Genomic DNA, 15,775 nt, shown 5'->3' with positions numbered 1-15,775 from the left:
CTGGCGTGCTGCAGTTCATGGGGTCACAAAGAGTCAGACATGACTGAGTGACTGAACTGAACTGACTGAATGTTACAGCTTTATCCTGCTTATATTTTGTCAAATTTTTTATAATATAATACAATTAATGAAGAACTGACATATTGACAATATTTTCAGTTTACTCATATGGCAATAGCTACTAATGTGCTTAATTTGTTGAGGGCTTATATAGCCAGGCATTATACTGAAAAGTCTTATATTTTGTCTCAATTCTTACAACAAACCTATAGGTGAGTATTACTAGCTCCATCTCACAGATAAGAAGACTATAGTTCAGAAAAATTGAGTGACTTACCCATGGTCACAAAACCAGTCACTGGTGGAATCAAGGTTTGAGTATAAAACTCTATACAAAAAGAAAAAAAAGGGCACACACACAACGCACCCCCCCCCCGCCATAAAAAAAACCACGCAACAACCTGTATTTTAACTAGTAAGCTGACATTCCAGAAAGTTGAGTGATGTCCTAACCCTTCTTTAAAGGAACATAAAATTTCTTAAAAGATCATTCTACTTGCCTCTGCTGCATCCAACAGAATAACTTTATCCATAAACCTCTAAGTCAAAAGATGAACCTCCCCGTTGAAGTATCAAGCTCTTATCACTCGCCTCTTCAAACGCTGTGACAAATCCATGACATTCTCCATCCTTGTAGAGGCGCGAGCACATTCACTCCGATTTGCTGCAGGTAATTTTTAAAATTGTATTTTATTTACTCCGATCACAGAAGCACACACGATAGCTGAGAAAGCTAAAACTAGGACAGAAATCTCAACACGTATTGTTGGCCGTTTAAGCTTTCTGAAGTCTATTGCAGGGCTTGGTGTTTACATCCTTTTACATATAGATCAGAGGTTTGATATACATTTAATTAAAATCAAATTGCACCGTACACACTCTTCTGAAACTTGCTTTTCACTTCATAGAGCTCTTCCTGGTACTGAGGGTCTTATTTGCAGGGTTAAAATAAGAGAGACAGACATAAAGAACAGACTTTTGGACACAGAGGGAACCATATGTAACAGAGCCAGTGGGAATTTGCTGTATGAAGCAGGGAACGCAAATCCAGTGGATGGGAAGGGATGGGAGCTTCAAGAGGAAGGGGAAATATAGACCTATGGCTGATTCATGTTGATGTATGGCAGAAACCAACACAAAATTGTAAAGTAATTATCCTCCAATTAAAAATAAAATTTAAAAAATAGATTTCTTCCTTCTCTCCACAATCCTTATATTTAATTTGCTACAATTTTTACTCCACGATAATATCCTATTTCTTCACTCTCTTTCTAGAACAGCCCCTCCAATGCCTTTATTTAAAGGGAATGAGGTGTGAGCCTTGAAGACTGTTTTCTGCACCTCCTCCTCAAGCCAGCTCTCCTCCCCAACTTCACAGACAAATGGTGCTGGAGTTGGCTTACTCCATTCAGCCCGTGTTTCACAGGGATGCTTCCAGACCCATGCTAATGATGCCCGGGACAGACCTCAGCTCCAGGAACTCAGCACCCGCCCGCCACGACTGTACCTAGCTCCTCATCACCACCATTCGCCACAACTCCCAGTTGAATCAAAGCAGAGATAGCTCACGCCAACTCATAGCATCGTTTTGGGAAACTCCCACATCACTTCAGTCTGTTACCTTCTGTGCTCTCTCCCAATCCAATTTATCTTCTCACGTTAACCATTTTAATCATGTGCTTGTCAGTTTTCTCCCTACCTGCCAGCACTTAGTGAGCACAGCTATACTCCCTCTCAGTGTCCAAGGCAAGTTCCAACAGAGTGGGAAACCACCCAGCTCATGAACTTGTTCTGGGCAAGACTGGGTGAGGTCTTGGGAGTCGCTGTTACAACCCAGGAATTTACTCTGAGATTTTGAGCAAATGAATAACATGACTTGTTTCTTTTAATGGTTGCTCTGTGAAGAGTGGAATTTAGAAAAAAAACTTGCATTGAAATGGGGACACAAGTTAAGAAGTGTTTGCCTCATGTGGGGTTTCACTGTCCCTATACTGAGAACAAAGAAAAGCTGACATGGAGATTTTGCAGGTCCTTCAAGAACCTTTTAACTTAGAAAGGAGTAAATGAATGCCACAGGTCTCCAAGCCAGCTGAGCAGCGGGCAAAAGTTGATTGCATAGCACTCACAGGAGAGGGAATGGGCATAGTCCTTTGAAAATCCAATATACCTTAGAAGGATTATGCCCATTTCTATATTTTCAGAAATACACTGAAAAGAAAAAATTTAAAGTTCAGAAAAAAGATTTATTTAATAGACATTGATTGCTGTACTACTGACAATATTTTTAAAAAGTGAGGAGTAAATAGTCTGATATTTAAAAAGTAAAAAAATGGTGAATAAAAGTATACAATGATATGTATCAATTAAAGTCATATTTTCAAGACATTTCCAGTAGATGGAGAAATATATATGTTTCTTGGGGTTTTTTTTACATCAGACTTTTTAAGTTGCTTTACAATATTGTACGAAATTCAGGCGTAGAGCACTGGGGTTCAGTACTTTTACAGATTATACTCCATTAAAAGTTATTATAATGGCTATCGTTCCCTGTGCTATGCAACATATCCTTCTGCTTATCTTTTTTTTTAAATTTGAGTATCGTTGCTTCACAATGTTGTGGCAGTCTCTGCTGTACAGCAGAGTGAATCAGTTGCACAGATGCACGCATCCCCTGTTTTTGATTTCCTTCCCATTTATTTCGGTCGCCGCAGAGCGCTGAGCAGGGTCTCCGGTGCCGCACACCAGGTTCTCACTGGCTATCTGCTTCATACACAGTGGCGTCTATACGCGACCCCAGTCTCCCAGGTCATCCCTCCCTTAGCAGCATGGCGTCCACATGCTTGTTCTCTATGTCTCTGTCTCTAGAGAAATACAAATGTCAAAGACCAAGGTGACAATATCTTATTATAAAGTTGTATATTAATGTGAACATGACTGTGTACAAAATAATCAAAAACTGAAGATGTTAACAGTAGCTACTACATCATGATGAGATTTTTATTTTCCTCTCTATAAGTTTCTGTATTTCCTGTGTATTTTACAAACATGCACTGCCTTCCTGTCAGAGAAAGTAAGCCGTCTATACACATCACATTTTCAGATAAAACTCAAGCATTATTAATAAAAATATGAAACAAGAAATGCTATGATCCATTTTGACAGAGAACAGTTTTTCAAAATGATCTGGAGGCAACTATTCTTTAAAGGGGACCAAAACAATGGCAAAGATAGAGTAAATATCATTTCCTCTTTTATTTTAGTTCTATAGGGAAGGTACGGGAAGTAATTTATATCTGGAATCACAGTTTCCCTCAAAACCACCATGTAAAGACTTACGTTTAATGAATGTACTTTTAATTTCAGTTAGCCTAAATAAACCATTATGATTCAAATTCAAAATTAATCCTTAATGGTGTTAACAGTTATAAACCTTCGTTCTAAAATCTGGCTTGGTGTTTAATGAATCATCATAATCACCTTGTAAACTATCTAAAATCTGTGTGGAAGTGAAAGTCGCTCAGTTGTGTCTGACTCTTTGGGACCCCATGGACTGTACAGCCCACCAAGCTCCTTTGTCCATGGAATTCTCCAGAACCCACAGGAGTGCGTTACCATTCCCTTCTCCAAGGGATCCCTGACCCAGGGACTGAATCTTGGTTTCCTGCATTGGAGGCAGATTCTTTTCTGTCTGAACCACCAGGGAAGCCCACACAGAAGTAAAGATTCATGGGTCTTTATCTGATAACAGTGCCTGCTTTCCTCACCACTAGAATTGTATTATCTGCTAACACACGATGACTGGAAGGACCCGCACTTAAGTTAATGATGAAATTCAACTTTTTAGTAGTTCTGTGTCTCTTATAAGCATGAAAACAGAAGTGTTTGGCCCACAAAAGAGTACAATAAGGTTACACTTCTTTATCCAGCCCCAAATCTGTTCTAGCTGAAGTCCTGTATGCCAAAGAAAACAATTTTATTTCGCTTTGGAGCTCACTTCCAAAGGAGAAAAATAATTGCCAAGAAAATGTAAAGAAAGAGAAAATGAAACAATGGCATCTGAAATGAAGCTTGCCAAAATGATGCTGCCTCTGGCCTCTGTATCCTGACACTGAGTTAAATCTCGGAAACTAGAGTTTTGGGTGAAGTGAAAAGAATTGCTTCCTTGCTTTGCAGGCAAAGGGGACACAGTGGGCCAATGCCCTCAAGGCTGTGTGTGCTGACCTGGAGTGGGTAGTGATGGTTCAAAGAGGGCGTGATCAGCTCACGGGGATTCTTCTGATTGACAGGGTGCAGCAACTGACCTGCAACCAATTTTGACAAGTAGCTGTCATTTATGCACTTCCATCACCAATCTTTTTAAAACTGCTTTTTAAACCTTACATTGGCTTATAATTGATTTACAGTGCCGTGGTAGTTTCAGGTGTACAGCTGGTGATTTAGTTATTCATATAACTAAATATGAGAAGGCAATGGCACCCCACTCCAGCAATCTTGCCTGGAAAATCCCATGGATGGAGGAGCCTGGTGGGCTGCAGTCCATGGGGTCCCTGAGGGTCGGACACAACTTAGCGACTTCACTTTCACTTTTCTCTTTTGTGCATTGGAGAAGGAAATGGCAACCTACTCCAGTGTTCTTGCCTGGAGAATCCCAGGGATGGGGGAGCCTGGTGGGCTGCCATCTATGGGGTCACACAGACTCGGACACGACTGAAGTGACTTAGCAGTAGCAGAATAGCTATTCTTTTTCAGATTCTTTTTCCATGTGGGTTATTTCAGAATATGGAGTATAGTTCCCTGGCTATGCTGGTCCTTGTTAGTTATCTATTTTACATATAGTAATGTCTACGTGTTAATCCCAACCTTGTAATTTACCCGTCTCCCCCACCCTTTCCCTTGGTAACCATAAGTTTGTTGTCTTAGTCTCTGAGTCTGTTTCTATGTCGTAAATAAGTTCACTTGTATCATTTTTTTAAAAAGATACCACATATAAGTGGCATTCAGTGACATTTGTCTTTCTCTAAAAAACTAAAATCAGACCTACCATTTGATCCAGCAATCCTGCTCCTGGGCATATATCTGGAGCAAACCATGCTTTGAAAAGACACATGCACCTGTGTCCACTGCAGCACTATTTACAATAACCAAGACATGGAAGCAACCTAAATGTCCATTGACAGAAGAATGGTACCTATATAGAGAAGTATGGTATATATATAAAGAAGATGTACATATACGCAATGGAATATTACTCAGTCATGAAAATGAATGAAATAATGCCATTTGCAGCAACATTAACGGACCTAGAGATTATCATACCAAGGGAAGTAAGTCAGATATCATCAGTCTTTTATTTAATCCAATTTGTCTCAAGAATGACTAAGCATTTTTCTCTTACTAAGGTACTGAAAGTGAAAGTGTTAGTCACTCAGTTGTGTCCAACTCTTTGCCACCCCATGGACTATACCCATCAGGCTCCTCTGTCCATGGGATTCTCCAGGCAAGAATACTGGAGTAGGGAGCCATTCCCTTCTCCAGGGGCTCTTCCTGAATCAGGGATTGAATCCGGGTCTCCTGCATTACAGGCAGATTCTCTATTGTCTGAGCCACCAGGGAAGCCCCACTAAGGTACTCAGTTCAGTTCAGTTCAGTTCAGTCGCTCAGCCGTGTCCGACTCTTTGCCACCCCATGAATCGCAGCATGCCAGGCCTGCCTGTCCATCACCATCTCCCAGAGTTCACTCAGACTCACGCCCATTGAGTCAGTGATGCCATCCAGCCATCTCATCCTGTCATCCCCTTTTCCTCCTGCCCCCAATCCCTCCCTAGAGGAGGTTAAATTTGACAAAACACCAAAAATGTAAGAAAAGAATATGATAGCAGAAGATGAAAACTCTTGTACACTGTCAACAATTTTTTTTGAGTTGATGATCTTTAGAACTTTGAAGAATGGCAGCCAAGCAACAGCAAAGTATAAATTATCTCATCATTCACTTCACCATTAGTTTATGAGAGGTGACCATGTTCTGCTTAAAACCCGTTCTATTTCTAAGAGGTACACAAGATTAATTTCTAATAAAATGATTCTAACTCCAAAGTGCATATGATGTTATATAGTGAATCATGTAGTGAATGTTATATAGTGGTTTTATCTGCTTATTTATTTGCCACTAAAACACAACGTCATGTGTGTGCTCAGTCATGTCTGACTCTGCGACCCCATGGACTGTAGCCCACCAGGTTCCTCTGTGCATGGAATTTTCCAGGCAAGAAGATTGGTTGGGCTGCCATTTCCTCCTCCAGGGGATCTTCCCAACCCAGGGATCGAACCTTCATCTGCTGCTTTGGCAGATGGATTCTTTCCCACCGCATCACTTAGAACACACTGCATACTTGCCTCCAATCCGAAATGTAGCTTCAAGCCTATGTTGGAATGCATATGATCAGATATCCTGGCTACTTCTCAAGGTAACATGGACCAGAAAAGTGTGTATATGTATGTATGTGTGTATATATATATATATATATATAAAATACATTTATATATATATAAAATGCAAAAGCAAAAGCTTTACAATGGCCTTCTGTCAGACTTCATAGCTTAAGTAGACACTGCTGTATGAATGGGTGATATGTATCCTGTTTATCAAATAGCTTCAATTTAGCAAGCAATGAATTGAAAAACTCCCTTACATGCTGCAGCGCCATCATAACATGGATTACTCTGAGAAGAGAAGGGACGTGTCAGGGCTCCAGAGGAGGGTTCTGCAGGTAACATTCCACCTGAAACTTCTGCTTGCCCCAGTAGTCAGTAAAATCTCCAACATCAATCAATGAGCATTTGTCATTCAAAGAAGGTGAGTGGAGGAAATCAGTTTTAAAATGCCCTTCATGCTTGTCTCCATCATGCAAATCAAGAACTCACAGTCCATCAGCACCTTCTGATTTGTGCCCCTTCAGGTTCCTACCATGCATAAATATTTCTCACCAATTCTGAACAAAAGCCAGGAGACAAGTACCTCAGGAAAGGACACACACCCACTGCACTTCAAGTCTAGCTCTTCAGGTCACAGTTTATCTTTCTTGGCCCAATAATTTGTCCTTATGAGAGCTAGTAGAAACAAGTTCATGGATCACCAACTATCGGAAACTGGAAGAAACCTCAGGAATTACCTACACCTCACTTTACAGTGTGGGATATGGAGAACTGAAGTGGATTTTGCCATCATGCTGTTGTGGATCCGTCCCATTAGAGGTAAACTCCACACTGGAGTCTCAGATAGGTCCTTAATCTCAAGTCATTGCTTCCCAAAACACTGTGATCACTATTGCCCAGAGATAAGCCAGTGTCTGCGCCCCTTTGTCATTTTGCGGGAAGGAACTCTAAGAAAGGCGCTATAGAACGCTCTTGTTGTGTTAAGTCAAATGAGACTTATAGAGGATCACATGTATTTATTTTATTTCAAAGGGAAGACTGACAGTTTTGGAGAGAGAGGCAACTGAATGACAACAATAATAGGTTGCTCTTTGGTTTCTCTGCTATCTTAAAAGGCAGAGTGGGCTTGGGTCCAAGATTAGAGTCCTTTCAATGTTACAGCCTCTATTAATATAATTTGGAGAAGGAAATGGCAACCCACTCCAGTATTCTGGCCTGGAGAATCCCATGGACAGAGGACCTGGCAGGCTACAGTCCATGGGGTCACAAAGAGTCGGACACAGCTGAGTGACTAACAACAACAACATTAATACAATCAGTCAAAGTAATGGTTTACAAGTTAAACACGATTCTCCAATGAGTTCAATCGGATGATCTTGTTTTTCTAACTTACTTATAAACACAGTCCTCTAAGTCATATAGGGCTTAGGGCTTCCCTTGTAGCTCAGTTGGTAAAGAATCTGCCTGCAGTGCAGGAAACCCGTGTTCAACCCCCGGGTTGGGAAGATCCCCCAGAGAAGGAAATGGCAACCCCCTCTAGTATCCTTGCCTGGAAAATCTCATGGACAGAGAAGCCTGGTGGGCTGCAGTCCATGGGGTCGCAAAGAGTCGGGCACCACTGAGTGACTAACACTTACTTACTAAGTCATATAGAGTGAAGTAAGTCAGAAGGAGAAAAACAAATATTGCATATTAACACATATATGGAACCTAGAAAAATGGTACAGATGAACCTTTTTGCAGGGCAAGAATAGGGATGCAGACACAGAGAAGAGACTTGTGGATACCAAGGGGTATTCGGAAAGGGAGGGGTTGGATGAATTGAAGAGGGTGGGGTTGACATGTACACCTTCCCATTATAAACTAGACAGCTGGTGGGATGCTGCTGTATAGCAGACAGAGCTCAGGCTGGTGCTCAGTAGAGGGGTGGCATGGGGTCGTGGGGAGGAGGGTGGCTCAAGAAGAAGGGGACATATGCATGCATATGGCTGATTCACTTCGTTGTACAGCAGAAACTAATACAAGGTTGTAAAGCAACTACACCCCGATTTTAAAAAAAGAAACATTAACGTAACCAATCGTGTTCACAAGATTATAGCAGCACTGATTTTTCCAATATGATTCTATCTGCATGGAAGTTGCAGTAAGTTGGAAGGAGAGTCTGGTATGGCACATCCTGCCCCAAATGTAGGGTTGATGATCCACAGTTATTTACTTTAGCCGAGTTTGAGAGAAGACATTTACCACTGATAGCTAAAATAAATGGAAATTCTAAAATAAAGCCATTAGGCATTGCTTTCAGAAATATAACCTTCAATGTGGAAGAAAATGTTCCATGAGGGAAAGCAAATAAAAAGCACAATAATATCCTTGGATTAACGTGCTGGTAAGAGAGAATAGTGCAGAAATATCCTTTTTTAAAATATATATAACTCGTTAAATCCCCTCTCAAGTTAATGCTTAATAGGGAACTGGGGATGTATTGAAGTGTGAGATTTTTTTTTGCCTTATCTCTTTTTCAAAATCATGTGAATTACTCACTTGACACACATTATAGACTGGGCTTTGGAAAAACCAACCAACAAAAATCACTAACACCAGAAAATGCAGAGATTAAGCATGAGTGTGAAACAATCTATTATTCATTTTTCTGTCATATGGTTAAACTATTTCATTTTCCCTTTAAAAATGGCAAAAGAATCAGTCTTATTGGGTTCAGAATGAAATAATTCAATGTCTTTCCAACAATGTGGCGAGTAAGTGATTGGTGAGTGCTGCTGCTGCTGGATGAGTCATAACAAGGAAAGTTCTAAATAGTCTAACCAGTTCTTTGCCCTTCAGCAAAAGCCCAATTCAACACATCTTTACTGAAATCCTGCCACGTAAGAGTAACTGTCCTAAATCCTGGGGCAGATTCAGAAAACGTGGCCCCTGGTCTTGAGAAATTCACATTCTTCTCGAGCAGATTAGGAACAGAATCCCAGGCAATTTAGTTCTTTGCTCAAGGTCAACAGCACAGTGATCTTTAAAAAAAAACATCATCTTCAATGTATTTCTGAGGATCTCTCAAAGTTGGCAAATCTTCTTGACATATTATCAATAATGTGACAGAAACAGACTACGTGGTAACAGGAGGGTAATTTTTCCCTTGCTCTAAAGCAAGGAAAAAAATACTATAACAATCACTACAAAGGACAGAAAAAGAGAAAAAACTGAAACACACAAATTAGGAGACGGGAAATAACCACAGATGAAGAAAATTTGTCTATTGAAAGATAACATCAAATTCTCCCTGAGAGAAATAATTTTCTAAGGAAATATGAATGACAAAAGGAGAAAACGGAAATATACCCATCAAAGTAGAAGACGTGAGAAACCTGTCAAAACTGCATCCACTCTTCCTCCTCTTCCAAAATGTGGCCAAGCTAATTCTCTCAAAATTCCAAAGAACGGTTTGCACTGGGTCCTCAAAGAGACACAATGTCTCTTACCTAATCCCCAGCACAGCGCCTGGCATATATTAAGGTTTAATCCAGGTGTGATCAGAAGAAGTTAGAAACAGCATTTGCTATTGAAAATATTTCACAGAAAAAAGAAAAGATAGCATAACTCTTAAAAAAACCTTAGAGGATTAGCAAGCAAGAAAACTGTTGACTTACTATCTTACTTATCAATATAAAGCCTAACGTTTTCAGTCAAACATGAGCAAATCAATCCTAGGGTCTATGAAAAGGAAACTGTTCAGTGACAAACTAGAGTTTATATTTTCATTGAAATACTAGGTCAGTATTAGGAGCTTTATTTATACAAATCAACTTACAAATGACTTAAAGCCTCCTATGATCATTTCAACATGTTAATGTTTTTAATAATGAATGTTATCTATATCTGGCAAAAACTCTTCAAAATATAAAGAAAACTAATGTGATTAATGTGATTTTTTTTTTAAGAAAAACATTCTATCTCAAATCTGATGCCAGCATTAAGACATCGCAGGCAGATTCTTTACTTAGCCACCAGGGAAGCCCAAGAATACTGGAGTGGGTAGCCAATCCCTTATCCAGGGGATCTTCCTGATCCAGGAATCGAACCAGGGTCTCCTGCCTTGAAGGTAGATTCTTTACCAGCTGAGCTACTAGGGAAGCCCCATAGTGAATTAAAATAAATTAGAATGAGGATGGGTATTTTTAATTTTTATTATCTAACACTATTCTAGAACCCCCCATTGTGATCTGGCAAAACAAAATGAAAACTATAAATATTGAAAATGAGGAAATTATCATTATTTGCTTATGATTTGATTATTTAGTTGGGAAAAACAAGGTAATCAATAAAAAATGTTTGCAAATTAAAAACAAGTGTTTGGTAAAGTGCTAACCACAGAAATAAACTGATATCATAGATTAATATATATATATTAATAATCAACTCAACTAATAAGCTAACAAAGCTAGCTAAAAAATCAGCTAATCATTTTTTTAAAATTTGTTCTATACTTCTTTTGTTGCCTTTATGTGTATTTTTTCTTTTTAGGCTTCAGTGGCTCTTCATGTGGGCTTTTTCTAGTTGCAACACACAGGCTTCTCTCGTTGTGGAGCATGGGCTTTATGGTAGTGTAGTGAGTGAATCTTAGTGCCCCAGCCAGGGATCGAACCCTTGTCCCCACAATTGGCAGGTGGATTCTTAACCACTGGACCACCAGGGAAATCCCTTGACCGATTATTTTAATAAATAATGAGCATATCAGTTCAGTTCACTCAGTTGTGTCCGACTCTGCGACCCTGTGGACAGCAGCACGCCAGGCCTCCCTGTCCATCACCTACTCCCGGAATTCACTCAAACCATGTCCATTGAGTCGGTGATGCCATCCAACCATCTCATCCTCTGTCGTCCCCTTCTCCCACCTTCAATCTTTCCCAGCATCAGGGGCTTTTCCAATGAGTCAGTTCTTCACATCAGGTGACCAAAGTATTAGAGTTACAGCTTCAGCATATACCATATGTATACCATTAGCATATACCAGGAGAAGGCAATGGCACCCTACTCCAGTACTCTTGCCTGGAAAATCCCATGGATGGAGGAGCCTGGTGGGCTGCAGTCCACGGGGGCGCTAAGAGTTGGACATGACTGAGCGACTTCACTTTCACTTTTCACCTTCATGCATTGGAGAAGGAAATGGCAACCCACTCCAGTGTTCTTCCCTGGAGAATCCCAGGGATGGGGGAGCCTGGTGGGCTGCCGTCTATGGGGTCGCACAGAGTCGGACACGACTGAAGCGACTTAGCAGCAGCAGCAGCATATACCATAATAAATAAAGTAACATCACCAAAATAATTCAATTACCAGCAATGGTGCAAAATACATAAGGACTGAATTTCGTAAGGTTTGGGAAGAATAACTATGCATATGAAAATAACACAACATTCCACTGAAGAATATAGACGATGACTTGAATACTAGAAATACTAATTTGCTGAAAATGAAAAGGTAAAATATGTAAAACCAATGTGGGAAGCATTTTCTTTTTCTAGTTTTTAAAAATAACTTCATTTATTTACGCATGTGTTAGTTTTGGTGGTGCTGGGCTTTGCTGCTCTGTGGGCCTTTCTCCGGTTGCGGTGAGCAGGGGCTACCCTCCAGGCTTGGAGCACGGTCTTCTCATTGCAGTGCTTCTCTGACTGTGGGACACAGGCTCCAGGCTGCAAGGGCTTTAGGAGTTGCAGCTCACAGGATCTAGAGCACAGACTCAGGTTTTGTGGCACAAGGGCTTAGCTGCTTCGAGTTATGTGGCATCTTCCCGGACCAGGGATCGGACCAGTGTCTCCTGCGTTGGTAGGTGGATTCTTTACCACTGAGGAAGCCCGGAAACATGTTTTAATAGATTTTCTGCATGTAATAATTTTCACACAGCAAAAGAAATCAGACTAACAAGGCAAGTAAAAGTAATTTATAAGGTGATAATAGCAAATAGCCAACAAAATTATTGAAAAATTTTTAGTCTTACTTGCAGTTAAATACATGTTAATAAAATGGATATTATCTTTACAGGTCAATAAGCTATGCAACCATGAAACTAAAAGATGCTTACTCCTTGGAAGGAAAGTTATGACCAACCTAGATAGCATATTGAAAAGCAGAGATATTACTTTATCAACAAAGGCCCATCTAGTCAAGGCTATGGTTTTTCTAGTGGTCATGTATGGATGTGAGAGTTGGACTGTGAAAGAAAGCTGAGTGCTGAAGAATTGATGCTTTTGGACTGTGGTGTTGGAGAAGACTCTTGAGAGTCCCTTGGACTGCAAGGAGATCCAACCAGTCCATTCTAAAGGAGGTCAGTCCTGGGTGTTCATTGGAAGGACTGATACTGAAGCTGAAGCTCCAATACTTGGCCACCTCATGCGAAGAGTTGACTGATTGGAAAAGACCCTGATGCTGGGAGGAATTGGGGGCAGGAGGAGAAGGGGACGACAGAGGATGAGATGGCTGGATGGCATCACTGACTCGATGGACATGAGTTTGGGTGAACTATGGGAGTTGGTGATGAACAGGGAGGCCTGGCGTGCTGTAATTCATGGGGTCACAAAGAGTCAGACATGACTGAGTGACTGAACTGAACTGAAGTTATTAATGATTAAAAATAATACTGCAATTAATCATTTGGGAGTTTGGGGATTATGCATTTTCATATATACCTGAGAATATACATTGGCACAGCCTTTGGAAAGCACTTTTAAAACACACTTTAAAACTGAATATATATGTCAGCTTTAACCTAGAAATTAAAATCTGGTAGTATATCCTAAGGAAAATAACATCTTCTTTATCCGTTTATATGTTGATGAACACAGCATTTTCGTTTCTTGGCTTTTGTGAATAATGCTGCTATGAACACTGTGACGCAGACATCTTCAAGACAGTGACTTCATCTCCTTTATATATATCCCCACCAGTGGAATTGCTGGATCATATGGAAATTCTAAGGGGCTTCCCTGGTGGCTCAGCAGAAAAGAATCTGCCTGCAACGCAGGAGATGTAGGAGACACCGGTTTGATCCCTGAGTTGGGAAGATCCCCTGGCGGAGGAGATGGCAACCCACTCCAATATTCTTGCTGGAAAAATCCCATGGACACAGGAGGTTGGCAGGCTGCAGTCCATGGGGTCGCAAAGAACCAGACGTGACTGAGCATGCACGCATTACAGTAATTGTATTTTTTAATTTTTTGAGAAGCCTCCATACTGTTTCCCCTAATTCCACAAGAGTGCGTGAAGATCTGTTTCCTCCGCATCCTTCAAGCTTTGTTGCTGCTGCTGCTAAGTCGCTTCAGTCGTGTCCGACTCTGTGCAACCCCATAGACGGCAGCCCACCAGGCTCCCCCGTCCCTGGGATTCTCCAGGCAAGAACACTGGAGTGGGTTGCCATTTCCTTCTCCAATGCATGAAAGTGAAAAGTGAAAGTGAAGTCGCTCAGTCCGACTCTCAGCGAGCCCATGGACTGCAGCCCACCAGGCTCCTCCTTTCGTGGGCGTTTGTTACCTCTTGTCTTTTTGATGATGGCCACTCTAATAGGTGAGGTGACAGTACCTTGTGGTTTTAATTTCCATTTCCCTAATTATTAGTAATGCTGAAGGTCTTTTATGTGCCTGTTGGTCATTTGCGTATCTTCCTTGAAAAATGTCTCTTCAGGTCCTTTGCTCATTTTTTCAAACTTAAATTAAGTGCATTTTTGCTGTTGAGTTTTATGAGTTCTTAACATATGTTAAGTATTAACTACTTATCAGATACATGGCTTGAAATGTTTTTCCCCAGTTCATAGGTTGTCTTTTCACTTTGTTGATGAGTTCTTTTGCTGTGCAGAAGCTTTTTAGCTTGATGTCATCCTACTTATTTATTTTATATTTTGTTGCTTATGCTTTAGGCATGATTTCCAAAAATATAATTACCAAGACCCATGTTTAGAAGCTTTCTTTCTAGGATTTTCAGGTTTTCAAATCTTACATTTAAGTCTTTAATCCATTTGGAGTTAATTTTTGTGAGTGAAGGAAGAAAGTGGTTGCTTCATTCTTTCACCTGTTTTCCTCGCACTGTGTATTGAAGAGACTGTCTTTTCTCCGTTGAATTTTCCTGGCTTTTCCTTGTCAAATATGAGTTCATCATATATACTTGAATTTATTTCTGGGCTCTTGATTCTGTTCCATTGATCTATTTGTTTTTATGCCAGTATTGCTTTAATTACTGTGGTTTTATAGGTTCGCTCAAAAATCAGGAAATGTGGTGCCTCTTGCTTTGTTCTTTTTCCTCAGCACTTCCTTGGCTTTGGAGAGTATTTGGTCTTTTGTGAATCTGTCACTGTTTTTGAAAGAGAAACCAAAGTTTAATATAAATATCATCAATAAAGGAATTAGTTCTAGCATTTATGTACAATGAAATTCTCTGCTGCTATTAAACATGATGATGCATATTTATAGTTATTGAAGTGAAAAGATGTCTATGAATAGAGTTAAATCAAAAGGACTAAAGAAAATTGAAAACACAAGTCACAAAATCTTTGTAAAGAAACAATGTCTATATAACTGAAACACTTTCATGTAAAAGCAAGTTCTGGAAGGATATAGTCAGAATATTCTTAGTCAGATGGTGGGTCTTTAGCCTCTTCTATATGTCCTCCTATGTTTTCTGAATTTTCCACAGTGAGCATATATGCTATTTTTAAGCTTGTATTTTTAGAGCAGCTTTAGGTGCACAGAAAAATTGAGGGAAAGGTACAGAGGTTTCCCATGTATTCCCTACTCCAACACATGCAAAGCCTATTCCATTTTCCATATATCTATATTTAATATGGAAAAAATGAAGGTTTAAGAAGAAACACATTATCTGTAGGGGTTAGGGGAGTGCTGAGAAGGTGATATGACTGCATACACTGCTCACTATAGAGAGAAAGCTGTCGACGGAATGGACACCTCATAAGCTTTTTGGTTCTAGAGCAGTTAAAATTGTTTTCTGCGTAAGTCATGTATCTTTGATGAGCATACACGTGGTTGAATTTGAAAATGAATAAATCCAATGCCAAGCTGTTCTCGCTAGAGCATGTATGCTCTGCCTGCACAACTGTAAACAAGGCATCCTTAGGCGGCTGGGAGAGAAGCTGGCCCATCCGGAAAGCATACAATAGACCTTCCCTTGTTTAAAAAGCCAGGGTGAGAATGTAAGTTCAGTTCAGTTCAGTTCAGTTGCTCAGTCATGTCCGACTCTTTGTGACCCCATGAATCGCAGCATGCCAGGCCTC

Source organism: Capra hircus, chromosome 27 (assembly GCF_001704415.2).
Source record: "Capra hircus breed San Clemente chromosome 27, ASM170441v1, whole genome shotgun sequence".
In the NCBI taxonomy this organism is placed as follows: Eukaryota; Metazoa; Chordata; class Mammalia; order Artiodactyla; family Bovidae; genus Capra; species Capra hircus.
This window is presented reverse-complemented; position numbering follows the sequence as displayed.